The sequence below is a fragment of the Ambystoma mexicanum genome, chromosome 12, assembly GCF_040938575.1.
Source record: "Ambystoma mexicanum isolate Mex_15411 chromosome 12, UKY_AmexF1_1, whole genome shotgun sequence".
Lineage (NCBI taxonomy): Eukaryota > Metazoa > Chordata > Amphibia > Caudata > Ambystomatidae > Ambystoma > Ambystoma mexicanum.
Window position 1 is genome coordinate 645,818,293 of NC_090936.1, and position 26,715 is coordinate 645,845,007.

Consider the following 26,715-nt stretch of genomic DNA (forward strand, 5'->3'; position numbering starts at 1 on the left):
GCACACTCCAAGGAACACCAGATCCTGGGTGGAGTCAGCTGCAACTTCCACCGGTTGAAAGAAAAGCCCAGCTGGTGAAGAATGTCTGCCAGTCATTGGCAGGAGTGCACTGCCCCTCTCGTGAGCTGGCCCTGACCAGCAGGTCATCCAGATAAGGGTGGGGTAAAAGCTGAAGCCACTGTCTGACTGAGGAACCGGCTCCACCGCCTGCCTCTCCAAGTGAGAAAGGATCACCCGGAAAAGGGAGGCGCCCTATCTGAAGCAAAAGAGTAGACGAGGGTAGAGGAAAAGAAAGAGGAAGACTGAAGCCAGTGGAGACTATTGAAAGAATCCAAGGACTCTTGAAATAACACTTCCAGCTCTCCTGAAAGTGCGCCAGCTGGCCCTCCTACCAGCAAGCTGCGTTCTTCTACGGTTATGTCACTGCTTTTTGGCATCTGAGACGGGAGCGGAAAAAACTGTCTGCTGTTTCCTCCTGTGGTCACTGGGCGACCTGTCAGGCCTCTGTGCTCCACAGTCTCAAAACCCCTTGAAGCCGGTGAAAGCGCAGGGCTTGAACTCAGTCCTGCCTTGGAACTGAGGGAAGGATTTCAGCCCTGGTTTAGTCAGGATGGCTAAGGACTTGGCGGTCTGTGTGGAGGTCTTATTTGTCAGCATGTCATCGGTGGACGAATGATAAAGGTCTGACCCTTAAAAGTAAGATCCAGGATTCTCTCTTGCACATCAGAAGAGACCTTAGTGGTGTGTATCCATGCTGCCCGTGTCAACTTAACCCCCACGCACGTCCAACAGCTGGCTATATCGATGTGGGAGGCCGGCCTTAAGGAGGCTTGCTTCACCAGAGGGAGGTCAAGCAATAACTCCCCCAGCTCTGGCCACAGCTTCTGGTTCGCCACAGGTAGGAGGGCGTCAGTGTTATCCTGCAGCAAATGCAGCCCAGAGTTAAGGCAGCAACGCTTGTCGAAAGACACAAGGGCTTGTCCTCTTTGGACTGACAACTGGAGGCGGTCACAGCAAAGGAGGACAAAGATGATGGTTTAGAATACACCGGGCCCAGAGGGGACCCCCTGATCCGGACCCAAAGATAGCTGTTGATCCTTTGGCTGCTGCCGAGGAGGCGTTGGTGGCACAGGAGGAGGGCTTTGAAGTACCGGCAGGGCCTGGATCGGCGGAGAGCCCAGAGGCAGAGGCCTAGGAGGCACGACCTGTGGGATGACCGTCTTACCTATCCCCTTAATGAGCCCTGTCATCTGTGGGGAGGGCATAAGGATGAGGAAGCGCTCGAAGAAGCGGTCCTCGCAAGCCGTCGGTTTGTGAGGGGCACGGCCCTTTGGGGTGCAAGGCCTACTTTCCTGATTGAAGGCTCTAGGGACCTTGCGAGGGGTAGATGTAACCCTGCAGAGACCAACCACCTGTACCATAAGGTCAGTCACTGCTATGCTCTCCTGAGAGAAGAGGACTGGAACATTCTTGTACAGTCCACTCTGCCGGCGAAAGACCGGGGAGGCCCAAATCCAAATCCAAGATGACCGCCGGCATAGAAGGCTCAGCCATGTGCTTGTCTGCCTGGCCGGGAGGGCACAAAGGCCCCATGCCACGTGCTGGCTCATACATGGAAGGGCACTCCTTGGCACTCGAACCTGAATCAGACGCATCAACCTCAGAGATGGCTCCGGTAGGCTCAGAGCCCTTCGCCCACTGGCCGATAGTTGAATGAGCCTGTACAACGACCTTGGAGGTGGCTCTGGTAGGCTAGGTGCCCTCTGCTACGAAAGATTTCTCTTGACTGCACGTTTCCTTCCATCTTTGGAACCCCCAAACGTTTTGGTTTTACTTTTTAATCTTACCTGTACTTTTTGCAGTACAGTAAAGCCTTAAGCTTCACTTCACTGGCCTTTGCTCATATGTTATAGAGAAAATGATATGTCCTTCAGGCTGTCAGTACTGAGAAACCTTGTTTCCCTAAGTTGTGTTACTATGTTACCACTTTTGCATCACTAGTGGTAACTTTTTATATTGCACCTTACACTGCATTACAATGGGGTTCATTTTTGTTTTGCTCTAGACTAACACTCAGAGGATTTTTGGTTACTCTAGGTGTGCTAAAAGGATAGGCTGGTGGCAGCAGTGACTTTTCCCCACTTTTTGGGGATTTCAGTTTTAGCTTTACCGCGCTTACCGTATTTGGCTACTAACTGTGGCTAATGGTCAAACATGGCCTTACCACGAGATTTTTCGCCTGTTCTTTTTCCATCTTGTCCTTTAGCCTTCTTCCTGGTCTTAAAGGCCCTGACAATCCTTATAAGGACTTCCAGTGCCCGGGAAAGCAGGACCTTTTGGCGGGCTACTGGAGGGCTGTGTGTGTTTGCTGGCAGGATGTGGGCTGGGTCTGTCTGACTTCGGAAGTGCCCTGGTACCGTCCTGTGGCTGACCAGCTTCGATTTTGGGGTATCATGCTGCCGTGTCACCATACCGAGTTTCGGCCTGAAACTTGGGGGGATCCTCAGCTGGCCCTGCAAGACTACCTCCTGTGAAATTATGGCGTCCTAGCATCAAGGAGACCTGAGATAGAAGGGAAAGTCCGACCGCGGCTGCTGACTCTTTTTGCGTCGCCGTACGCTGTGACCACCGTCCGAAAATTGCTTACCTGACCCAAGTCCAGTGCTGAGAGGGGTGCTGCATCAAGTTTTTTTGCATTCTTCGATCGAGAGTCCTTGCAACAGCAAAATACACCAACCGGAGATCAGTTTAAACCTGCAACCCCTGGGAATCAAGGACTGTGGTTTCCGGCGGGAAAAGCAATGTTGGACACTCTTCCTTTGTTCTGCCAAGACTGGGGAAGAATCGGAGTATGGGGGGTAAGTTACAGAGCTTCTAACCTACCACTATACTCCCATTATAAATCAATGGACTTATAATAAAGCTTATTTCTAACACCTTTGGCTTTGCCATTGCACGCGTGCGCAAGACATCTGACTGTTGGGGCTACTTTATGGCATTAGTCTAACTTGAACCCTAACCATAATAACCCTTCACTGGACCCCAGAGACTCTACCTGATTTTTTTCATGCATACTAGGTTCTGTGGAACTGTATCCTGAACTATTGGGCACAAGGCCTCCGGCAACTTTGGGCTGGACAATTCTAGATAGGGATCATCTCTGTGGACCTTTTTGTGCATAATACTTTTCTAACCTTTCCTTTGCAGGAGTTTCTGATTTGTATTATGCTGTATAACCATTTGAACGTATATATGTATTTAATTTGACAGTGTTGTGTGTAAGTCTACCTACTTGTAGTCATTTTTCTATAGTGTGTTTTGGACATAATTAAATAACTGTATTTGTATACATCCTGTCTAAGTGTACTCTGTGATTCCCATTGTGACACCTCATTGTGGACCCTTTACAAGCTCACCCCCTCTGAAAAACTTAACCTAAACAGCCTTTCACTGCTACGTAAACTGGTTTGGCTACAGTTGTAACTGTCATAATATAGGTTGGCCTTCTATACATCGGTCTACGAGGCCAGAGTATAGAAAATCAGTCTTAACACCCTCAGCTACTGAGCTGGTAGTTTTGTTGGATGGTGCTACAGACTGACGCTTGGAGGTAGAACATGATGATCCCTTGCCCACTGGGGCCGAAGAGGGGGGCAACTTGATAGACCCTCCGTGGACTGCCCAGAAGAGCCCCTGGGCCCCTTGGCTTCAGAGCCGGTAGCTTAACGGCCTTAGGTCTGCCAGAACCACAATCCAAGTTACCCAAGGTAATCCAAGGACGGCTATGACCTTTACTTCGATTGAAGCTCCCCCATATTAGTGATCAACTTCCTTAAGGTAAGCCATTTCTGCCAGGCTTTGGAGGATATAGTTTATGCACAATGAACACATGATGGGGAAGCCTTTATATAGATCCCCAGGTACTTATAAATACTAGTCTGTTCCAATCGGACATCACCCATTTTCCACTGATAGTACTTAGATAGATGAGCTTTGCTTCCTATGGCCATCATTTTGATTTTTGCCCGGTTAACATGGAAACCATTAAGTGCAACAAAGTCATATAGAGCATTCAGCGATCGCTGCAGTCCTACTGGCGTTCTATCTAATATTACTGTATCATCAGTGTATGTTAAACAGGGCAGATCAACATTTTCAAAAGGAGGGAAACTGTTAACATTCTCTAATACTTGATAAAAATCTGCAACATACAAGTTAAAAAGCAACGGGGCAAGAACACAACCCTGTTTAAGTCTGATGTTCATTTTAAAAGTTTGGTACGGATGACAGAGTCGAAAGCACACCTATAATACACATAACACAGATATAAAGTAGTTCCCGAATATGCATAAGTGTCAGCTATTAAAGTTGAGAGAGCCCAGATAGAGTGGCTAGTGCCAAAGACTTTTCTAAAGCCCGTTTGGCTACGATGTAATATGCTCTCCGCAGTCACCTATTCAGATAACATGGTTAGCAGAAGATTAGCAAAATGTTTTGACCCACAGTCCAGCATTGCAAGAAGACGATAGTTTTCCGGCATTTTCTTGGGCCCCTCTTATGGATTGGTACCCATATCGATTCCTGCCAGGAAGGAGGGATGGAGACTTGTTCATTGATGTGGAGAAACTGTTCCTTGAACAGAGCTGCCCATACATCCATTTTTTTTAAATAGAAATACTACATAAGCCATCCGGTCCGGAGGATTTAGATGGTTTAGCCTTTTTAATGAGGCCTAAGATGTCCGCCTCTGCAATGCAATGCCAGACTGCAGAGTCAACCATACTTGCCTGCGGCTCCTTAAATTTGTCTACCATGGGATCTCAGAATCTTTCATTTATATAGGTTCCCCAGATTGCTTCTGAGATGCCACACACTTGCATGGCAGACAAGTTTTCGCTCTGTGATCGGAGGAAGTGCTAAACATTTTTTGAATCGTGTGTTTCAAACAAGAGATTAATGTAATTTCATCTGGCAGATTTATCTAGAGCATGATGATTACGGAGCAAATGTTTGTAGCAAGAACTTTTGCTGCACATTTCCTTTTCTCTGTCTCACACACAGCTGTTCCGCCATATTTTTTGTAGCCCTACTCCAAGAGCTTTTTCCCTCTTTGGAATGACTATGTCGAACTTACCTCCTCCATTCCTGGGCGAAGGGTGTGCTATCAAGCATCTATTTGAGTTTGGTCATACTATATTTATCAGCATGCTCATGTCTCATGCACAGTCCGTCAAAATTTCAATCGGTGCCTTTTCATATTGGGATAAGATATGTTGAAACTATTTATATTGCTTGTGGACCACATCAATCGATTTCCCTGAACGTTAACCATTGAGGAATACCTGAGGATGTCATATTGGCCATTAAGGAGATTCGGGCACCTTATGTGCAGCATGGCATGATCACTCATGTCTACCCAGTTTGTTTCATACTCAGGGGCCACATTCATAATTATAGGGTTAACAAAAACAAAATCAATACAACTACGGTAAATGCCGTTTGACCAAGTGGCGTTTTCTCTGTTGTGCACCTCGAGCAGTGGGTATAGCTAAAATTCAACCAGCAACTCCACCATGCTCGGCCCTTTTTCCCAGAGCAGGAGGTTTGAGTCGACCAGTCAAAGCGGTTAAAATCCAAACTGCAATCGGCATTGACATCCCCGTAAGGATTATAACCCCTTTAGAATTCAGTACAGTCCATTCTCTCAAAGCATCCACTACCACATCCATAAATTCCCCAGTCATTCCACCCACTGACGGGTCATACAGCGTGGCAACAAGTGGGCCCCCCTGACCCTGTGGGTAAGGAGGGCAGAATTGCTGGAAGAAAGTTCAGGTGTCCTCGATCTCCCCTCCATTGTGATAACGAATGTGCACTTTTTGCCCCAATGCATAGGCCCATTTAGGCCGATCCACCAGTCGGGGTACAGATCAATACAAAATAAGGGAATAAGGTTTAAGTTACTTACCTGTAACTAATGTTTTCCAGCATGGGTCTGGCATGGATTCACATGCTCATGAATATTCCCTATCAGGCTGGGAAACCTTGGTTAAAAAAAAAAAAAAAGAAAAAGTTTCATTTTCACTTCAAAACTGAATTTCCCCTCCAATCACTGTCCTCTGTGTCATACTGCCCCCTATCCAATGATAGTCCTCTCCCTAAGCTCCACCCCTGGTGGCCATCTTCAGATCAGATTTGGTAAGCAAGTAAAGTGGCAGTATGAGAAGAAGAGCCACAAAGGGGACAGAGGGAGGGTTTGCATGTGAATCCATGCCAGACTCATGCTGGAGAACAATAGTTACAGTTAAGTAACTTAAACCTGCTCCAGCATGGGTTCTGGCATGGATTCACATGCTCATGAATAACGATTACCCAGCAGTACATATAAACAACCACGGGAGGTGGCAAGGCTCAAAAGAAGCAATAACACTCCCCTCTGGAACAGACTTACCTCAAACAAACAGGTTGCGCAGCACTGCTTGGCCGACTCAGGACTCCTCCCTGGAATCCCTGTCGATGCAGTAGAAACTCGTGAAGGTGTGCGTGGACCTCCAAGTAGCAACCATGCAGATGTCGAGCAGCGACACACCATAGAGAAACACTGTCGTTGCTGCAACGGCTCTGTTGGAATGAGCTCTCGGCCGGCCTGACAGCGGCCTGCTCGCCAGTCAATGACAGTGCATGATGCAGCTAGAGAGCCACCTGGAGATGGAAGCCTTCGATAAGGCCTTTCCTTGATTTACAGGTCCAAAGTAGACGAACAATTGACAAGTGTTCTGAAAATTCTTAGCACGTGCCACAAAGAACTTCAAGGCATGAGCAACGTCCAGCGAATGCAAGACCCTTTCTGCTGGCAACGACGGATTCAGGAAGAAGACTGTTAACACCAACTGTTTGTTGAGGGGGAATTTCGAAGGCACCTTTGGCATTAAAGTGGGGTGGTACGCAGTACCACCCTTGAAGCGTAGAAAGACAAGTAAGGCTGCTTGAAAGACAGGGTCTGAATCTCCCCAACCCGCCTGGCTGAGGTGATAGCCAAAAGGAAAGCTGTCTTCAACGAGAGAATCCTGAGCGGGACCCGAGGCATAGGTTTGAAAAGAGCTCCTATGAGCTTAGTCAGTACTACATTGAGCTCCCAAGCCGGGGCAAAGGCCTTCACCGGTGGGAAAATCCTGAAGAGTCCCTTGAGGAATTCCTTGACGAGTCAGACCACAGCGAAAGTCTGCCCGGAGATCTGGTGTACCTGTATATGGCAGCGAGGTGCACCTTGATAGAGGCGTGAGCCAGTCCTCCTTTGGCTAAGGAAAGCAAGTATAGTAGAAGCTGTGGGTCGTGACACGCAGAGAGGCAATCCTTTGATTCTGGCACCACAGAGAAGGGCTTCCATTTATGCATGTAGCACTGAAAAATTGACGAGGCTTTGGCCAGGATGTCCTTACATTAATAGGGTAGAGCATAACCCCCAAACTCTAGGGCTGTAGGAAACATGTCCTCAGGTTCAGGGAGAGTTGTGATGCAGAATCGCGCCCCCCCCCTTCTCTGGCGAGGGGACAGTGGCAGCCTGATGGACGGGGCCACTGACAGTCGCAACAGGTCCGGATCCCAGATTTGTCTCGGCCGCGCTGGGGCGACGAGTATCATCCTGCAGTGGCACTGCCTGAGTGTGTTGATCACACGTAAAAGGAGGGGAAACAGAGAAAAAGCATACAGGAACCGTCCCTCCCACAGGAACGAGAACGCGTCCGCCATGCTCTTTGGTTGAGGGAACCTGCTGGCGAACCTCTGGCACTTGGTGTTTGCGGTCAGCGTGAATATATCGATCTGGGGCTGCCCCCATTTGCCGAACAGAAGATCCATCTGGTCCTGGTGAAGTTCCCACTCGTGGTAAGAACGCAGATTCCAATGGTGTTCTTAACTCCTGCAAGGTGAAACAGAATGAGGGACATGCCTTGACGAATGGCCCATTGCCACAAGTCCTGGGCCTCTTTGGAGAGTGCCAGTGAGTGGGTCCCACCTGTTTCCGGATGTAGAACATGGTGGTGGTGTTGTCTGTGAAGATCCTCACCACCTTGCCCTTCAATGACGGCAGAAAAGACTTGAGGGCCCAGAATACAGCCTGAAGTTCCAGGACGTTGATGTGGAGGTCCTTTTCTTCCGGTTGCCAGAGGCCTCTGGTGTGCAACTGTCCGGTGTGGGCTCACCATCCATCTAGAGATGCTTCCGTGGTGACTGTCTCGTGGTAAGGAGGAACCTGACACAGAGTTTCCTGATCACAGTGCTGCCAAACACCCCACCACTGCATCGCCCCACGGAACTCCACGTTGAGGAATATCTTGTCCATAAACTTTCCCGACACTTGCATCCACCTTATATCCACGAACTCCTAGAGAGGTCTCCTGAGAAGTCTGCAAAGGCGAATAAGGCTCATGCAGGACGACATTAAATATTGAGGAAATAGAACAATCAATGACAGGTCTGATAAGAAACTAGTAACATTCAATATCAAAAAACCATGACAATTTTAATAAATTAGGAAATGAATAACTAGTACTTCAAAACATAGGAATGTAACAACATGAAGCCTACAAACGGCTAAATTTCAACTGTAGAATAAGAAAATGCACAGTTGTGATTCACTGTCTGCACAGATTAATCTATTAACAAACGATGCCTGTTGTGTGTCCCCGTTAGTATACAGAGACCAAGAGTCTCGACATGTTTCAGTTCGTAGGTGTCACATACAGAACTTTCTTCAGGAGAAAGGGTTTCACATCGATTTCCTATCCAGCATACAACTTATGTGTGGGCAACGAACAAGACCTGTTAAAATTAAAAGAAAAGGAGTCTGGGTAAGCTAACAGTGCTAATTTAAATCTCAGACAGTTCAGCAACTGAACATTGAACCGTATCTCAAGGACAAAAGTTACCTTGAAAGGGTTGTTGTGGGGGTGTACAATTCTTGGGATGGGTTGTAGAAGGATAAATAAATATTCCTTAGGCGTGGCTGCAAGAAAAGCAAAGAATTAGCTTTTCATTTGCTCATAGCGCTAGTGGTACTCACAAAAAGACAACACAGAATAGGCAGAAGGGGGGACATTAAATGTAGCGTAGTGGACCCACCAGTAGTATTGGCTTGGGTTCCAAACTAGGCACAGAAAATGTCTAGCCGTGGCACATCAGGTAGGTTCACAAACTGCATGGAACAGCCAATGATAACGGAGAAGTAGTGCCCATCAGCAAACTGCTCATGGCGGTGCTGTGGCCTAAAATCACATAGGTATAGGCTCTCACTGGATCGGCATGATGAATTGTATCACCTGACACAACACTCCCCCATGGGGGTAGGAAAACAATATAGCCAATAGTATAATATAATAAAATGAAAATGTAGTCTACCTGCAGTGGTGCAAAGCCGAATGTGCAGGTACTGGCTCTTGTGTCGAAAGGTGCTAGTCAGGAGCACACAGTAGAACTGAATGTCGACTGACTTTTGAGTATAAAGTCTCCCTGCCAAGAAACAGAGAGCAACATTGGCACGGAAGTATAGGACCCACATTGGTAAGTGTTCAATAGCACCCGAATGAATAAATAAACAGCTATGCCCATAATATCACAGAGAGCTAAAAGGTTGAAAAGTACCTCTGTTAGAGAAACGGCCTTTAACGTTCTTGATAAGTCATGCCGCTAGTGCAAACAGAGTGGCCAGCTACCCTGTGGTGGGGAAAACAGTGAAAGCAGGCTATGGGTTAGTGGGTCTGGCCGCGTGTGCTGTGTATATCGGTAGTCTGTAATCGAGGCTTACCTCGAATAACTGCGATAAGGCTCCTTCAACAGTCTCTCTGGGGTGATGCGTACAGTATAGAGATGCACTGTCTAGGGGCGGCTGCGGAACACCTCTGAGACATAGGAAGCGCCACGTGGTAGGCGTGTCGGTAACTATGGTTACCCGGCACAAAGGAGTCCTTTTTTGTTGTTTATGGCCCGCAATGGATGCCAAAGGAGAGGGAAACCAGCGGCTGCCATCACAAGATGTATTGGACCAACCTGAACTGAATTGAAACTTGCCAATAGGGGAGGGAGAGCACCTCGTTGGTGTAGATGTGGTTAATGAGGTGAACAGGAACTCATTATGCACCAAAGATATAGCAGAGATGAACAATTAATCATGTGTTCGTAGGCATAGTGGCGCTTCACAGTGTAATAATGAGACACTGGTGATAACATACCCGCCTTGTTTAGTTACCAACAGCATAGAATACATGATGTATGTATCAGGTCACGGGTTACAATAAATATATTTCAGATGGGCAGACAACATAGATATATACTCCTTCTAACACTGAGCAACACGTTCTTAGCTCATTTTGTTAATCACCTTGATAATAGTAAACAATTACTGGACAGGCTAGATAGTAATATCCACCAGTAAGGCAATGTTGTTTCAACGGCCTCAAGATTAACATACCCCCTTACAGGTACATTTGTGTCTCAAGACACAGTGGTGTATACCTTGATTTCGATGTCTACTGGTCAGACCATGGTAGCTAGACAATGTTGATCTACAGTCCTCTTGATTAGTAGCCCCTGTTCTCAAACATCAATGTCACTTGATGCCACACCAACTTGCACCTTCAGTCAACTAGTATAGGTGGTGGTATAATGGTCCAGTCTCTACCACACCAAGTGCGCCAGCAAATCTTCTGAGTAAAAGGCGGGCCACGGGTGCTAAATCACACTGTGAATCAGATCGGGGAAATGGTATCGAAATCTAGGACTGCACACATCTGATGGAAAAAGGGAAAGAGTCAACATTTGATCTTATTCCATTCGATTGACTCATTCAAACCATGTAGGTCACTTCTCATTCTGAAGATCATTTCCTGTTACATTTTGAATAATGTGGGGTCCTGATTGGTACTTGGACCACTTTTTAGTGTTTGAAGTATTGTCCATATAAAGTCTTCAAACCCATGTTCCATGGTGATGAAATGTTGAACCATGGATGCATTTTCAGTTCTGTTTTTCAGACAACTTCTGTGCTCGAAGATCCTTGTTTTTACTTTTCTGGTAGTTTTCCCAACATATGGTATGCCACATTTTCAACGGATAAGGTACACCAGATGGTCTGTATTACAATTCGTCATGGTTTTTGTTTCCACAGTCTGCTGGTGCCAATGTCGACCTCGGTTGTCTTGGTAGTGAGTTTACACACCCCACAATTCCAGCAGGGGTGGTGTCCCACAATGGGGGTCATCCAGGACGACAACATGCCCAGCAGCGACTTGATGGACAGCACCGTCCCCGTCGGAGCAGACGACAAGTAGTGCACCTTGTCTTCTATGGTTCTCACCCTCTCCTCCGAGGGGGATGCCAAACACGTCACCGTATTGAGTCGTGCACCTACGAACAGAGCGTCCTGAGATGGGGTCAAGCAAGACTTTGGATAGTTTATGGAGAACCCCAACTCCGTCAGCTGTGGTACAGTCTTTGACGTGTGCTCGCTTGTCAGAGATAGCGAGCGGGAACGTACCAGAAAGTCATCCAGGTAGGGGTATACGTGGATGCCTTGTAGACAAACATGTAACGCCACCGGGGCCAGGCAATTCGTAACCACCCTCGGGCTGACTTCAGGCCGAAAGGCAGCGCCTTGAACTGGTAGTGCTGGCCTTGAACTATGAATCGTAGGAACCTGCAGTGTTTCTTGTGAAAGGGGATGTGGAAGTAGGCATCCTCCAGATCCAACAACGTTCGAAAATCTCCTTGTTCTAGCTGGCCAAGCACATGGTGCAACGTGATCATCTGAAACTTTTGGGACTTTAAGTACTTGTTGAGACGACGTAGATCCAGAATCCGCCTCCAACTCTTTGTCTTCTTTCGAACCATTAAGTATCTGTAATATGCTCCAGAGCCCCAGAGATGCTGGGTGACGGGTTCTTTGGCCCCCTTCTGTAACATGGCCCGCACCTCTTGCAGAAGCTGGGGCCCGTGTTGCTCCTGTCGCTAAATCGGAGGGATACAAGGACATCTGCATTGGAACTTCAAGGTGTTCCCTGTACGAGATCGTCAAGCACCCATCTGCCTGTGGTGACCTTTTCCCACATGCTGACATACTTTGCCAGCCAGCCTCCCACTGGGGTGCGTAGGTGGGGGCCCAAGGCCACCGCCGGTTCATGACTCCTTGGGGGTCGGGGCTCTGCCCTGAGGGTGGCGCTGTCGCTGTCCTCTGCTGCTTTGGGAGCACCCTGTACGCTATTTGAGAAGAGCGTGAAGGCTGCCTGTATGGGGTATTATAACCCGTGGAAGATCATCCTGGCTTACATCTGGAAGAGCAAAAGGACGACGATCGTCACTGCTGCCCAGGGAGCATGCTGTCTCCATGTCAGTCAGAGGTTCTCCCCATCGAACAGCATATCCAGCATATTAGTCTGAACGTCCAGGCAGACGTTTGTTGCTTTCAACAAACCTTGATGATGCAGGGACACCCTGTGCCCCATCTGGCGGCAACCTGTGTCCGCGATTACCAATGTCGTGATGGTGTGATCTGAGTCCACTTCCCCTTCCTGAAAGAGATCTAGTGCCTCGACCTTCTTGTCTTTGGGCAGGAAGTCCAGGATAGGGCCCAGCTTGAACCATAGTTCCTGGTCATATCGGGACAAAATGGCTAGGGCATTAGCTGATTTGATAGTAGATGCTGCTGTATAAATTACCCTCTTTCCAATTGCATCCAGCTTCTTCCCCTCCTGGTCCGGAGGCACCATGGCTGCCGATGACTGGGTCGGGGAGCGTTTCCTGGCTGCGGCCAAGACCACCGAATCCGGCGAGGGCTGACACCTTAAGCATTTGGGAGCTGAATCTGGCACCCTGTACTTTTTCTCCAATCTGTTCCGCTTGGTCAGAGCTGTACTTGGATTTTTCATTAGAGCTAGGCTTTCATCCCAGATGTTATCCAGGAAGGGAATGGAAATGATGGGTCTTTCTTCTCGACTCGCTGATACAGGAACCTCTCTTTCTTAGTCTCTTCGGGAACCAACTGAAACAGTTCAGAGGCCCTTGACATGACAGAATGAAAGGATCCAACTTGGTCTGGTGGGGAGGCCCTTATGGGGCTCGTCTGCATGTGGGGTTTCTCCATCTACCGCTATAAAATCAGCGTCCTTGTCGGTGCTCGTAGCCATGGTGGCTGTGTCTGCGCCCATGTGCGGATCCGGGGCTCTGGGTGGGGTCTTCTTGCGACAAGGTGGTGGTGTCGGATGATGCCGAGGACCAGTGCCCCCTTTGGACTTTCTCTTCCGCAGGGGAGAGCTCAACCTTGGAGGCTCTGGAGTCTCCCGTGAAGGTGTAGGCCCCAATGGAGGCATGCTTTGCTGGATTTCGGTGCCAGTGTGTGCATGGTTCATAGAATATCCAGCGACACGTCCCTAGGTCTAGGGGTGAAAGACGCCAGCGGAGTGGGGTCTGAGCTGATGCGTCTCTTCTTGCAAGTAGGGGACTCAGGTCCACCGCCCCCAGATTCTCCCCCTTCGTGATCTGAGCAGTACCCGCCATGTGGATCATTCTCTCCTTCAACTGTACTTGAGAAGATCAGCTTCGGCCTATCTGCAGCAGCACGCTGGTCCATGTACCGGGGAGGTTCCACCAGGGATACCGTCTCCCTCTCAGGAGGTTGCTCAGTCAGTGTGGCTGCCTGGTCTTTCCCTGACCCCGGCTCCTTTGCTGCTGCCTCCGCAGCAATATCTCGCCTTGGCGCAAGGACACCCGTGGAGGGGGTGCCACTTCTTTCTTGGAACGGCTCTCCTTCAGAGCTGCCATAGTGGACGTCGTTGACTTAGCCGACGAAGTGCTAGTGGCAGCTTTTGTTAACGATGCTGTTGAAACAGTAGACCCGTTATGCTGCAAGGTCTTAGCCAGCTTCGACGAGTCCTCCCCGGACTTGTACCTCGTTGGTTTTTCCATGGACACACAGAGTTTGGACGGTGTTAGGGACTTTCTCTTCAAAGAGGTTCCTTTCTTTGGGAGGCTCACCGTGGAGGTGACGTTGACTGCCTTTTGTCCAATTCGAGACCGGCATCAGCGGCGAACCCAGCAGAGCTAGCATCACGGAGCATGGCCGTCTCTTGGACCCCCACGAACGCAGCGTCCTCAAAGGATCTCGACCTCCTCCCAGAGAGAGTTTGCTCCTCGGACCAGCTGCTTCTGGATGAGGCTTGACCCTGCCCCGAGGCGGAATCAGTGGCCTTGCTTGACCTGTGCCCTGCTAACAGTCTGCTGTAGCAGTCTTTTTTGGTTTTCTATGAGAAAGCACAGCACACCTCACATCCCTCCTCATCGTGGTCCGGATGCAGGCAATATAAGTACATATGGTGCCGATCCTCCACGAAGACGTTTCTTAATCCACAATTCGCTCAGAGTTTGAAGAGGCTTCGACTTTCCTTCTTCTCTTCAGTCATACTGAAAGGTGCGAAGTAGGCCCAAGGCCGGGTCCTCTTGAAACTTCAATGTCTGACCGTGGATGAAGATCTTTGCTGGTAGCGATCCCTGCTTCCGGTTTCTGTCTTTCATCAAAGACGACAAAGTAAAAATCAATCAAAAATGTAACTATTTTGGAAAATATTCGCAAAAAAGAGAAATTAGCTCAGAGAGCAACTTGAGGACTCCCAACACTGAAGCGTGCAGTACAAATCTCAAGGTGGCCGCCAGAGGTGGAGCTTAGGGAGAGGACTGTCATTGGATGGGGGCAGTGTGACCCAGAGGACAGTGATTGGATTAGAGGAAGAATACAGTTTTGAAGCGAAAGTGAAACTTTTTTCGTTTACCGAGGATTCCCACCGTGACGCCAGGGAATATTTACGATCATGTGAATCCAAGCCAGACCCCATGCTGGAGAACCATCCATAGTGAACGGGGAGATTAACCAAGTTTCCTGGAGGAAGAACACCTTTACATTCATGTACGTGTTCAGCCCCCTTACATCCCTGAGAAGGGAATAGTTTCTTACCTGTAACTCCATTTCTCCAGCATTGGTATCTTTCATGGATTCACATGCTTAGAATATTCCCCGTTGTCAGACTGGGACCCCTCGGTACACATATATAGCCTTTTCCTATAGGAAAACTTCCGACACTTTTGTGTCCTATCTACGTCCTTCTGGTGCCCGCATACGCATGCCCCATAGGACGTTGCGGTATAAAAGCCCCGCCCCCGCGGCGCCCTTCAGATTTCGGCCCCTCCAAAGTAGAAAGGGTTAAACCTATCAAGCATATATATTGCATCCTGGGGAGGCTGGCGGGCGCATGTGAATCCATGAAAGATACCAATGCTGGAGAAATGGAGTTACAGGTAAGAAACTATTCCCTTCTCCAGCATTGGATCTTTCATGGATTCACATGCGTAGAATAGAATGTATAGCAGTAAACTGGAAGACGGTGGTGAGAATGCAATGCAACATACATCCACAAAAAATACATAATGCATAGGTACACAAGAAATAAGTTTACCCATATATCTGTACCTCCATAAAGAATACGGTTACCAACAGGTAGAAAAAAACTCTCCACAGTGCAGAGCTTACCTCATTGAAACAGATGGCGCAGGACTGCTCTTCCCATCTGCACCTCGTCCGCATGCTGCCTCGCAAGGCAGTAATGGCGGGTAAACGTGTGGGGCACCGACCATGCCGCAGCCTGGCATATGTCAGTTAGCGGAATTCCTGCCCATAATGGTGCTGAAGAGGACGTTGATCTTGTAGAATGGGCTCTTGGATGCCCTTGCAGCGGCCTTCCGGCCTTGGAGTGACAAAACGCAATCGTCGATGAGACCCACCGAGCCAGTCCTTGCTTAGAAATTGCATTTCCTCTCGTCGACGCCCATACGCGATGAACAGTTGTCGAGTAGACCCGAGTTCTTGTGTACGATGTAGGTAAAATTTTAGGGCCCTCTTAACGTCCAAGGTATGAAGAGCTTTTTCCGCTGCCGATGATGGGGTCGCGAAAAATGTAGGGAGGACAATGGACAAGTGTTTGTGATACACTGTAGGAACTTTCGGAACGAAAGTAGGATTAGTTGCCAGAACCACCTTGTCTTTAAAGAATCTTAGGTATGGAGGGTCTACGACCAACGCTTGCAGTTCCGAGATTCTCCTAGCTGACGTAATAGCTATTAAGAACGCCAACTTCCACGATACGAATTTCATGGCCGAGGTGGCCATAGGCTCGAAGGGTGGTTTCATTAAGCCTGCCAGCACTATGTTGAGACTCCATGTTGGTGGAAAACGTTTTATTGGGGGAAAAGTTTGAAATAAACCCCTCATGAAGTGTTTCACTAACCTGTCGCTGAATAAAGGAGACGACTGTCTCTTCCTTGTGAACCTAGAGATGGCCGCCAGGTGCACCTTTATCGATGTGAAAGATAAACCCCCCTCTGCCAAGTGAAGCAGGTAAGGCAGAACTTGCTCCGCAGTCACCCTTAACGGGTGTAGTCCTTGTTGTCCTCGACCCCACTCACAGAACCTTCGCCACTTACAGGTGTAAGATTTGTTGGTAGAAGGGGCCCGAGCCGCTTGCAGAATTTTTTGGCAATACTCCGAAACGTCTAAGGTACCAAATTCCGAAAAGTCAGGAGCCAGGCTGTGAGGTTGAGACTGTCCGGGTCGTGATGCCACACCGTACCTTTGTCCCGGGACAGTAGGTTCGGGACCCTCGGAAACTCTATTGGTTGTTCCAGCGACAAGTGAAGCAGGTCGGAAAACCATGGTTGCCTCGGCCAGTACAGTGCCACTAGAATTACCCGGCAACTGTACCTGTGTATCCACTGCACCGTCCTCTGTATGAGGGGGAACGGAGGAAAAGCGTAAAGGAACTTGTCCGTCCATGGGAAGGAGAACGCCTCCCCCATGGAACCCTCCTGAGGCCATCTGCTTGCGAATTGCTCGCATTTCTTGTTTTCCTTCATTGCGAAGACATCCAGTGGGGGGTGACCCCATTTCTCGAAAACTTTCGTCAGCTGAACTGTGTCCATTTCCCATTCGTGTATCTGGACCATCCTTCTGCTGAGGGAATCCGCTTGCGAGTTCCTCACTCCCGGGAGATGGTGAGCCACGATGGATATCTCGTGCTTTAATTTTTTTTTTTTTTATGTTTTATTGGTTAAGTATAGTTAAACCTTAAACATTACATCCCCCTTTTTTTTTTTTTTCCCTCCATAAAAAACATTATTCCCTTTTTTTTTTTTTTTTTTAAACTTCCTTAGGTCCAATTGTCATCAGGTAGTGATTGTCCAATCATTGTCCTAGCCACTCTGTTATCTTATGATCCACTGCTCCATTAGTTCAAGGTCTGATCAATCAAGGTAATTAGATACTCAAGTATCTAGACCTATTCGTACCGTTCTCTTACTGATCTGATCTCTTCTTGATTCAAGTTCAACATTTCAACGAATTTCAATGCATCGAGAGTTTTGCCAATTCTTTCCACAGTGAGAATTCTTTCCCAATATTGTTCTTCCGTATCCTGGGTGATATTCGATACATAATTTCCCATATAGATCTCTCTTTTGCTTTTTAAAGCTGGACAAATTAACATAACATGTCTTATCGTTTCCAGTTGGTCCTTACGTTTACAGAACCGACAGTATGCAGCTGTTCTGTCAATTTGTCTTCTTTTCCATTTCACTTCTCTGCTATTCCAAATGTTGAGTCTGCAACGCAGCAGCAAGTCCCGGTAGTGCTCAGTTGGAAATTTCAACAGATATGGCGGTAAGTTGTTCAAGCCTTTTCTTTCCCAGATGATGTTATGACATAGATTTCTTCTCAGTCTTTGTTCCTGGGTTTTCTCCCAATCTTTTTCCTGAATGACTCTTTTTGCTTTGTCCGGGTTATTCTTTAGGGTATCCTCCTCCAGATTTACTTGCTCTAACTGAGCCTTACATCTGCTTTTCCAATCATTAAGCATTTTGTCTTCATTCAAGATGTTCATCCGGGCTAGGATTTCAAATGGTTTAGGTGGAATATCCAAAATGCACTTTCTATATAAGGAAAGGGTTTTCCAAAGTACGACAGAGTTTATTGATTGGAGTCTGAGCTCAGTTCTAATGAGCTCCACAGGTAGTGAGGATGGTAGGCGCAAGATTTTGCGCCAAAAATACGCTTCACAGAGATTCCAAACCTCCCATCTCAGGGCTAAGAGTGCTTCTGTGCCATAAGTGATTACTGCCACCACTTTTTGCTTGTAGAAAGTCACAATTGGAGTAAAAGAAAACTTTCCATATCTGCGATGTAAGCAAATCCCTTGATTTGTCAGAGCCACTAGTTTTTCCCGGATCAGTGAGTAGTGCGCCTGTTCGTTGCAGTTTTTGTTTATCATTATCCCCAGGTAGAGTGTCCTTTCTACTTCTTCCAACTTCTGGTTTTCTAATGACCATCGTACGGTTTTTCTGGACTGTCTTCTGCCCCGACTAGATTCCATTGTTAGGATCATGGATTTTTTAATGTTCATCTTCATGCTATTTTCTTTTAAGTAGTTGTTAAAGGACTCAATCCTTCGTTGTAGGCCTATTGGTGTTTGATCGATGAATACCGCATCATCGGCGTACAACATCCAAGGTATTTCTTTTCCATTTATTTTCGGCGGAAATGCACGAATCTTCTCCTGAGCTATATTCATATCGGCCATATACAGGACAAAGAGGAATGGGGATACTGCACAGCCCTGCTTGATTCCTCTAAAGGTGCTAATCCTCCGCGAGAGTCCCCCATTGCTTGTAATTTGGACTTTAATTGAGGTATCAGTGTATAATGTTTGAATAGCTTCAAGCAGATCCTTCGGGCATCCCCAATTTCTCAACTTTGACCACAAGAGCTCTCTATTGATTCCGTCGAAAGCTTGTTCGAGGTCAATAAATGCAAGGTAAAGTTTTTTTTTCCCGGCTAGTGTCTTTGCCTTTAACAAATTGATCAAAAAAAGATTCAAGGCAGTGCCAACTCCACTTACAAAGGCTGATTGTCTTTCGTCTAGGATTTTCGCCTCGGTGGCCCATTTTTTTAGATCTCTCAGTAGCAGTGATGCAAATAGCTTACCGATTGAATCTAGGAGTGCTATGGGCCTATAGTTCCTAGGGTTTTCCCGATCTCCCTTCTTATATATCGGTACTATATAAGCCTCCGTCCATGTGGCTGGTATTTGTTTGGTTTTCCTGATTTGTTGAAATAGTATATATATTAGATCCGTCCAGGACTCACAGTTTTCTTTTAGTAATTTGTTTGAAATGCCATCTGGACCAGCTGCTCTTGAGGTACTAAGTTTTTTTATCAGGGTTCGGATATCATCCTTGTCAAAGTTCAAGGCCCAGGGAGTTGAGTCCGAGATCTCTTTTATGGTTTTTTCCTGGCTTTCGCCTTCAAAAAGGGCAGTGTAGTGTTCGAACCATTTGTCTTCTGAGACTTGATTGATACCTACGACAGATTGATTGTGCTCTCTGTTGTTAAGTAAGTCCCAAGTACTTCTAGCGTTGTTTGTCGATATGGCTGCTATCATTTTTTCCGCATCCCTCTGCAGTCTTAGATACCGAGTTTGTCTCAGCCAATTTTTATATGATTGTTGACATTTTCTCAGGAGTTCGAATCTTTCTGGGCCATTTTTCCTTTTTATGAGTCTTACTTCTGACCTATATTGTTTCCTTCTTAACACTAGTTGTTCATCATACACATGTTTTTTTTTAATGTTCTTTTTTTTAGTTGGATCATACTTAATCTCATGGGCTTCCAACAGCCATTTGTAGTCCACTAACTCTTCATTGTTGTTTATCGCTTTTTTGTATCCTAGTATTAGATTCGGGATTGCCCGATTTTTAATTCTCAAATGGTTTCTTCCCCCTGTAGTCTCAGTTTCCATTGTTCTTTCCGTTCCTCTATTGGTCCTTATTTCCCAGATGAGTTCAGTTGCTAACAGGCAGTGATCGCTACTCGTTTGTTTTTTTACTGTAAAGGAAAGTATCCGATCCAACATGTTTCCTCCCACAAAGCAATAGTCCAAGCAAGCACCTAATTTCCCACTGTGCCATGTATTAGCCCCTTGGAGATCTCCCTTAATCTGGCCATTTAACATCTTCATCTCACGGATTCTCATTTCTTGCATCCATACCTTTTCTTTTCCTAGCAGGTGTTCAGTAGCTTTGATCTTACCATCTTTATCCAGGATTTTGATATTCAGATCTCCATTTAGTATTATCAACTGGCCATAATCCTCCATCATGGACTGATCAATTATCTCCGTGATTGACTTTATGAAGTTCGTCTGACCCTGCATGTTCTCACTCCAGTAGACATTGATCAGGACCATTTCTTTCGGGATTTTTGGGCGTTCCACTTCGGATGTTACTTTCAGGATTTGTACATAGGGGTTTGGTGTCAGATGTTCCCTTACTTTTAGTGGACATTCCAGTTTCTTAAGTATCAAGAGGCCTCCAAACGGTCTACCCTTTGGCCCCTTTCTAGCCGGGTTTGTGTAGACCTCATAGCCCTCACATATAGGGGGTTTACGTAGCCATGATTCTTGTATTGAGATAAAATCATATTGGGTCAGGAAATCACATTTACTAGAGAGCAGATGTTTGAAACCTCTTGTATTCCATAAAGCACAAAGGATCCGGTTTTGCTCTTTCTCCGTACTCTATTGTTTCTTCTTGGAATTCAAAGCATTTGCCATCCAGGCCCATTCCTTTCTCCGATTATCTACTTCAGTAGGTTTATTCATATCTCTCCTTAGGTTTTCCGAGTTATCCACTGTGAACTTCAGGGTTTTCAATATCTCCTTACTCTTTTTAGTTGATAAAGACTCGTCCTCCTCAGATTCTTTCTCTTTCTTCCTTTTTTCATTGTTTTTCTTCAAATTTTCACCCGGAATTCCAAATCTAGTTTTTACTGGGTTTTCCTTCATTGGCTCCTTTCTTTGTTCTGTATGGGCTTTATCTTTTGATTGTCTAGATTCCTCGCCCCAGTTTTCTAGTAGGAACCCTTTTTTTCTTAATGTGTCTGACACATCCAAAAGTTTCTGCTTTGTGTTTTTAGATGACAAATGCAAGATAACTTGGTCTAGCCTTTGTTCCTTTGGGAATTCCACTATTTTTATATCCTCCGTTGATATCGTCCTTGGTGATAGGGCTTGCTTGCAGAGCTCCACCACATATCTTCTATTTAAGATCACCCTTCTTGGTCCATTTGCAGCTGTTTCTAATTTTAGATGATGTCCTTTGGATAGAATGGATTTCTTCGGGGGTGATCTTAGCGGTAACACTTTCCTTTTCTTGACTTCAATGTCCTTTTTTTTTTCCTTATCAGTAGGTTCTTTAAGACAGGGGTTATTCCGGATTTTTTTTTCCAACCTCCCCTCGTTCGCCATTTCTTTTCTTCTTTGTTCCAATGTCTTAAATCTAATAGATTACTGGTCAGAATCCACTTCAGTTTCCTTTGAGCACCGTCTTCTTTCTTTTTCCCTGTTGTTTTCTTGGGCGATTTTCTTGTGGGGCTTTTGTTTCAGATCTTCCTTGGATTTTTGGGTTAGATCTACTGTTTCCCAATTATCTAGAGTTTGCCAATCCGAGATACTTATACTATCCCAGTCCTCGTTCTCACTGTCGGATTCCAACAGCTCGATGAGATCACTCAAATTTGCTTGTTGTTCTGGATCCTCCCTACTTTCTTCCCTTAACACCCTTTCTTGATCTTTTAGTCCCTCAGTCTCTACATGTCCACTAATACTCATCTCTCTTCTAGATTTCTTAGCACAATGTGAGTTATCTCTTCTTGGTGGAGTTCTCAAGTTTCTCAAAAAGGCTCTTGAACCATTTACTTTGCGTTTAAGGGGTTCGTTTTTTGTTTTTTTCCCTTTTTCATTTAATGCACTTACAGTCTCCCTACCATTTCGGTTGGTCGGATCCTTCGATGTTGCCCCTGCAAATATGGCAAAGGAGGATCGTTCTAAGGTCAGCTTGTTAGTCTCCTTTATCCCAGTCGGGATCGAGGTCACTTCATCTTGATGTTGCTCCTTTAGATTTGGGAGATTTGGTGCATCCTTTTTCAATTTCATTGGTCCTTTGTCTTCTTTAAGTTTTATATCCGTACAATCCTCCTTATTCCTTTGGTTATTATATTTGTGGGTGCTTCTCATCCATTTACAGTCTTCTAAAACTGCCTCCATTAACACAGATTTATCAATCGCATCTCGCCTAGCTAAATCACTAAGGCGAGATTGCCAAATTTGAGTTAGTTCAGCTTCTTTGTTTGTTCTTTCATTTAAACTCTGTAGGGCCGAGGTCATGTTTACATGGTTCTCTTTTATTTGAGAGTTGGTGATAGTTACCTCTTGTACCGAATCTTTAATTGCCTCATAGAGTTTGAGAAAGGGGGCTATTGTTATAGTTAGCGAGGACATGACCACTTTTTCAATGTGATTCAAGTCTTTTTCTCTTTCAATTTTACAGGCCTCAGCTATTGTCCTTAGAATTTGTTTATTTCATGTGTCTTCTGTAGGCCTGTTTTCCTCATCCAAGATTAAGCAGCTGGCTAGATTACTTCCCGTATGGTCCTTCCTTATTTGTACATTTTCCATGCCTTCATTCACCCTAGCCACTGGCAAAGTTTTGTCTCTCCCGTCCCAAAATGGCGGATGAGTTTCTTTCACAGTTGTTATCTTTTCCCGATGTCCAAAAGGAGGTATGGCGGTATTCTCAAGCTGTTCTTTATCTAAGGCAGCCATTTTTTCATTGATTAAGAAAAAACTCCTTTTTTCTCTTCCTATTTTATCCGTCAGTATAGTGATGTCTTGCATAATTTTATCTGCCAAAGATAGGTTACTCAGGCTAACTGGTGCAGTATCTGCTGCTCTGTTGTTATTCGATCTTTCTAACGGCCTCTGCCCTCCCAGGCGAGGATTAGTGGAATCTGTGTCGTAGTCATATGTAAAAACTCCTTTATTTACTTCCTTTAGGGGATTTGCAGATCGACTCTCCTTTTCCTTTGTGGGACTAATTCTTTCTTCCCTATATGGTTGGAAAATGTCTATGGGCTCTTTCACTATCATCGATAGTCTTCTGGGGTCAGTATTTTTATTCTGGTTTATCGAGTCCTGCAGAGCGTCTTCGACCTGTCCCAGATCCAGCATATCCCATTTGTCAACTTGATCCCATGATGTTTGTATTGTTTGCTGGCTCTGAACAATGCTAGTCATTCCAGAACTAAGTTCTGCTGCTATTGGCCTTGTAGGGTTTTCTAGACTTCTGTCCAGAGTTTCTTGAGTTAGTGATTCACTGAGGTCCACTCCTATCCCATCTTTATGAACTATTCCGGGGGCCTCGTCCTCTGTTTGTAGCGTCATCTGATTTTCTACCATATTTTCAAGTGGATTAGTTGATAGTAGATTTGATTTTATTATCTCCTTCTCCTGTGTGGAGTTAGAGTTCTTACCTGCTGGCACTTAATCAGGTAGATTTACTATCTCCTCGCAAATATACTCAATTGCTATTTCAGCTATTTCATTGGATTCCAGAATGCTTTGTCCTGCTACTTCCCTCTCAGAATTCTTCTTTGATACTACCTCTACCTGGCATGGAAATGTTGATGGGGAAAGCATTTTTATGGTTTCTCTTTCCGTGGAGATGGTACATGCCATAGGTAGTTCTGGAGAGTTAGGTGCCAACTACAGCTTATCACCTTTTCCCGCCAACTGTGAGGGCGATTTTTCCATATTTGATTGATTGTCTCCTACCGATAAGCTTTTCCTTTTGTCAATACCGAATGGTAGTCGGCTTTGTTTTAGCATCATAGTTCTCAGGGTTTGCTCCGGGCTCCCATGTATTTCTGGGAGTGAAGCGAATCTCTCTCTTACCTGTAGTCGTGTTCTTAATCCTGTCCCTTGCGTACCCTTTGAAACCGGAATTGGCTTCATTCTCTCGAGGGGATCTTCGGTATCTCTCGGCGCAGTAAGTTCCCGCAACTGGTGTCCGAGCAGTGCCTGTACCGCCACCGCCAGCAGCCAAACAGCTTAACAGCTCCTGTATTCCACAACAAACGATGCCCTTTGCGCGCCGGGCTTAGCGCCGCAAGGGTGTCCGGGGGCAGGTCTTATAGCACTTCCTGATGTCGTCACGGAGGGCGGGCAGGGGGCGGAGCCAACTAGCGCTACAGCGCTCGAGCCTGCACGGCCCTCTCCTCGCAGGCAGGCACCTCAAATCCTCCAACGGCTGTCAGAGGGCAGGTGAGGGGGGTGAAGAGGGGTCGCAGCCACAGCTTAACAGCTCCTGTATTCCACAACAAACGATGCCCTTTGCGCGCCGGGCTTAGCGCCGCAAGGGTGTCCGGGGGCAGGTCTTATAGCACTTCCTGATGTCGTCACGGAGGGCGGGCAGGGGGCGGAGCCAACTAGCGCTACAACGCTCGAGCCTGCACGGCCCTCTCCTCGCAGGCAGGCACCTCAAATCCTCCAACGGCTGTCAGAGGGCAGGTGAGGGGGGTGAAGAGGGGTCGCAGCCACAGCTTAACAGCTCCTGTATTCCACAACAAACGATGCCCTTTGCGCGCCGGGCTTAGCGCCGCAAGGGTGTCCGGGGGCAGGTCTTATAGCACTTCCTGATGTCGTCACGGAGGGCGGGCAGGGGGCGGAGCCAACTAGCGCTACAGCGCTCGAGCCTGCACGGCCCTCTCCTCGCAGGCAGGCACCTCAAATCCTCCAACGGCTGTCAGAGGGCAGGTGAGGGGGGTGAAGAGGGGTCGCAGCCACAGCTTAACAGCTCCTGTATTCCACAACAAACGATGCCCTTTGCGCGCCGGGCTTAGCTTTAATGCCCAATGCCACACTTTCTGGGCCTCTAGGGAAAGGGTCCTGGATCGAGTCCCCCCTTGTTTTCTCACATAAAACATGGCCGTCGTATTGTCCGTCAGCACTCGTACTCTCGATCCCTTGATGTGTGGTAGGAACGCCTTCAAGGCCCATCGCACTGCTCTGAGCTCTAACACGTTGATGTGTAGGAGTGACTCCATTTGAGACCAACGACCTTGCGTTTGAAGAGTGCCCATGTGAGCTCCCCAGCCGGTTAGAGACGCATCCGGCTCCTGTAGGGGTACACCACTGTTCAGGCTGTGATAACTCTGCCACCACTGGAGAGTCCGAAGCAGTTTGTCGTCGTCGATGATTATCTTGTCTGACCACGATCCTTGGGCCTGTGTCCACCGGTCCGCCAGGAACTCCTGAACTGGCCTCATGAATAGGCGACAGTTGGCCACCAGATGGATGCAGGATGCCATGGCCCCTAGGACCGAAACGTATTTTCTCACTGAAAGCTTGGTGTTTCGCCGTAGTCGACCCACCAGTTGATTGAGTTTTGAGATTCTGTCGAGGGAAGGTTTCACTAGCCCCGACTGGGTTTTGAAGTGTGCCCCCAGGAACACCAACGTTCTCGATGGCATCAACGAGGATTTTTCCAAGTTTATGGCGAATCCCAGCTGTTGTAGAAGCTGCATGGTGGCTTGCAAACTTGTGTTGGTCGACGCTGGGGAGGATCCCCTTACCAACCAGTCGTCGAGATATGGGTATACATGGTGGCACTGCCTTCTTAGCCAGGCCGCTACTGGGGCCAGGCATTTCGTGAACGTTCTGGGGGAGGTTTTGAGCCCAAAGGGAAGAACCGTGAACTGGTAGTGAGTCCGCCCTATCACAAACCTCAGGAACTTCCTGTGCTTCCGACACATTGGAATATGGAAGCACGCGTCCTGCAAATCCAGGGACGCCAGAAAATCCCCTTCTTGAACGGCTCGGATCACTTCTTGGAGCGTGAGCATTTTGAATTTTAGGCTCTTTAAGGACTTGTTGAGATCGCTTAAGTCTAGAATGGGACGACATTTTCCGTTTGGCTTTTTCACGACAAAAGATCTTGAGTAAACCCCTTGGCCTTTCTGTGATGCTGGAACTAATTCTATCGCACCTTTTGCTAACATGAGTGTTACCTCCTGTTGCAGTACCCTCAGATGGGATTGAGCGACGAACGCAGGTGGAATGTGCGGAGGGCTGCGCTTGAATTGTAGAGAATGTCCGTTCCTTATTGTGTCCAGCACCCATTGATCTGTCGTTATTCATTCCCATTCGTCGACATAGGCTGATACTCTTCCTCCCAGAACGGTGTGTTGCTCGTCATTGCTGATCTTTGTTTTGCTTCTCTCTCGACGACGACGGATAGGATGGTCTCTTCCTGGAGGTCTGGAAGTTCCGGCGTCGGTTTGCTGCTTGAGAAGCACGCCTGTATCCCTGGGAGGGGTACGCCGACCTACTGAAGGATCTGTCTCCTGACGCAGAGAATCTGGAATTGCCTGAAGCCCCACTAAAGGGACGAAAAGACTTGGAGCTTCGGCCACTCTGGAGGGCACCCAATGAACGTGCCGTGTCAGAGTCCTCTTTCATTCCCTTCAGGGCCTCATCTACTTTCTCTCCGAATAGAAGGTCTCCCTCAAAGGGCATATCTAATACTTTGTATTGTAACTCCGGTCTGAAGTAGGTACATTTAAGCCATGACTGTCGTAACACGACCCCATTATTGACTTGCTTGAAGCCCGATTCAGCGAGGTCCACCGCAATGTTTATTGCGTGATTGGAGGCTTCCTCACCCTCTCGGACGAGTAACATCGCCGCCTTCCTATGCTCTTCCGGAAGATGATCCACCAACGGAGCCAGCCTGTGC

The 26,715-nt window shown here is 47.1% G+C and overlaps 1 protein-coding gene and 1 long non-coding RNA gene across 4 annotated transcripts in view; both read right to left on the reverse strand.

The window, feature by feature from the left end:
• SRPK2 (SRSF protein kinase 2) overlaps positions 1-26,715 on the reverse strand; it is a 1,693,306-nt gene that overhangs the window by 91,895 nt on the left and 1,574,696 nt on the right. The gene's annotated exons all lie outside the window — the stretch shown is intronic.
• LOC138513036 (uncharacterized) lies at positions 8,755-9,509 on the reverse strand. The gene is made up of 3 exons (XR_011281663.1): positions 9,397-9,509; positions 8,928-9,004; positions 8,755-8,820 (listed from the first exon to the last, which is right to left on the reverse strand). It is a non-coding gene; the product is annotated as an uncharacterized lncRNA (long non-coding RNA).